This window comes from Palaemon carinicauda, chromosome 38 (genome assembly GCF_036898095.1).
Source record: "Palaemon carinicauda isolate YSFRI2023 chromosome 38, ASM3689809v2, whole genome shotgun sequence".
NCBI lineage: Eukaryota > Metazoa > Arthropoda > Malacostraca > Decapoda > Palaemonidae > Palaemon > Palaemon carinicauda.
The window spans coordinates 22,579,483-22,581,982 of record NC_090762.1 but is presented as its reverse complement, the minus strand read 5'-3'; the positions used below and the strand labels follow the sequence as shown (position 1 = coordinate 22,581,982).

At 48.1% G+C, this 2,500-nt stretch overlaps 1 pseudogene; it reads left to right on the top strand.

The window, feature by feature from the left end:
• The first annotated feature begins 86 nt into the window (after nucleotides 1–86).
• LOC137630253 (uncharacterized) overlaps nucleotides 87–2,500 on the top strand; it is a 38,207-nt pseudogene continuing 35,793 nt past the window's right edge.

The following is a 2,500-nucleotide window of genomic DNA, read 5'->3' as shown; positions in this document are numbered from 1 at the left end:
GAATAATGTATGATATAGTAAAGATATTGAATCTTGTATTTTGAATATAACTAAATAGAAATTAAAATAAATTTTCTTTTCTTAACAGTTGCAGTTAGAAGAAAGACGTAGCCGCTGTAACCTGGTCGAAAAAAAATAAAGTCAAGATGGTAGGTTTAATGGGCGGAATGTTATCAAACACCTTTTGGAAAGCGGTGGGCGGCGATCCCCCTTCGGGAGGAGGCGATGCCCATCGCACCGTCACCGACATCATGAGAGGTCATGCCATGGGTGCCTTCCACGCGTCCCGCCCCCAGATATTCAGGTGTCCCGTCAACAGTAATACCAGGTCCGGTGACCATGGCCCTCTGTACATGAAGTCCGACCACTTCTGCGAGGCTTTGGGCTGCGCGCCCGATGACCTCACGAAGCTGGGGCGCGTGGGTGGCATCCGTTTATCCCAGGAAGCTGACGGAGATTGGGTCATGTTCGACCTGACCTCTCCCGGTTCATGCCTAATGCCAAGTCAGGAACCAAGTTGACACGCCCAATATCACCCACCTCCGCTGCGTTGCCCAAAATCGACAATGCCTTCCCATCTGACCACGACACCGACTTGGGCGTGCTAAATCCGTCCCACTACAGAGCGGGTTCAGTTCCTTCGAAGCCCGCCGCAACTGACATTTACCTGCGAGTGCGATCGGAACTCCCGAGGAATCGCATGTCGATTTCCCCGGAGGTCAACGAGAATTTGAAGCGCCTTCCTGTCGACGAACAAGATCAGGGATGCGAGAATAAGGAGCTCACGACGGCAAAGAAGAAGAAAAAGAAGCAGAAGGAGACGTCGGCGAATTGCATTGACAACAACGTTGTTGACTCGCTCCCAACAACCCCTGGCAACTGTGGCTCAGGAGACGGCGAGGAGGCGTGGCCGCGTCAGTGCGCTGCGAGCCGTCGTCCGGGTCGATTTGATACGTGTTATTGTAGAAGCGGGAAACATAGCCACGCTTGTGTGATGATGATGAGGAAGACCTCGTCGTCGTCGTCGTCAAATGCCAAAGAAACTGTGACTGGAACAGCGTCATTAGCCCGTGTCAGTGGGCAGGAATACCCTCTCCCTCCCGAACCTATTCAATTAAGTGTTAGTCCTAAGGAAACGAGTTCTGTACCGTCTACAGCGATGTCAGAAAGAGCCGCTACAGGAGATAGCAGTAGTGCCAGTGGTGTTGATAAAAGTGAAAATCAAACAAGCACATCGGGTAGCCCTCTCTTTGTAGGATACAGGGAGGACATCCGGGCTTATGATATCTACAAGATAACTCCACACGTGTCCTCATCCTCGTCCTCCTCCGAGGCCCACTATTCGCGCCTACCCGCCGCCCTATCGCCTCTGACGGACTCTTCCTCTTCGTCGTCTTCTTCGGATTCCGACCTCAACGACGCCCGCAAGAAGAAGCAGGGCCTAAGGAAGAGAAAAAGGAAGATCACCCCCACCAGAAGGGAAGACGAAGGCGAGAAGAGACAGAGGGAAGTTAGCGAAGAAGTCCCCATTGGCCTTGACAACGTTACTGTCTACACGTCACCGTTTCTGGAGGACTACACCAACAGAATCGCCGTCCTTCAGAGGGTATCAGGGGATAAGGGCGATGAAAAGCCGCCCTCCTCCGTCTCCTCCTCCTCCTCCACCTTCACCGTCCCCTGTAGAGAGTCGCCACACTCCCAAAGGCGCGTCTCTTTCTCCTTCAGCACAAGTCAACCCTCTCAACCGACCTCGATCTCCAGTACCATACCACACAATTCCCTTCTTCGGCCGTCCTCCAAACACAGAAGATGCGACGAAGACGACGAAGGGGACGTGAGGATGGACAACCAAGGGGATGAAGAAGATGAGGATGATGATGATGAAGCCTCCACGGTTGTCCCCGATGACTTTGATGACGACGACACCGATTCGGACATTGAAATCCTAGGACAGTCAGGTAAGAAGTTTGTCTTTCAGAATAGACTTGTCTTACCTTTGCAAGTTCTGCCTGAAGGTACACTCGGGCATACTAATAGATTTTCTTTCTTTCTCTTGTTTTTTTAATGTTGCTACTGTTCTTAAAATATTTTATTTTAATTGTTCATTACTTCTCTTGTATTTTATTTATTTCCTTGTTTCCTTTTCTCGCTGCTATTTTTCCTTGTTGTAGCCCTGGGGCTTATAGCATCATCCTGCTTTTCTAACTAGGGTTGGAGCTTAGGTAGTAATAACAATGATTTAAGTTCAAGGACAGTATTAGTCTATCTGTTTATTTTTCAAATTGTATATTAACAACACCTTATTTTCTTAAGTGTATGTGTTTGTTAGGTAATGTATGCACGGTCTGCAATATATATGTGTTCATCAGTGTGGGTGTTAAATTCTGTAATACTTTCTTAATATTTGATGATGTATAATTGTGATATAAATAAGGTGTACAATACCTTCTACATCTTGGTACTCTTGTAAGTAATGCATTGTCGATAAGAGATCGTGCAT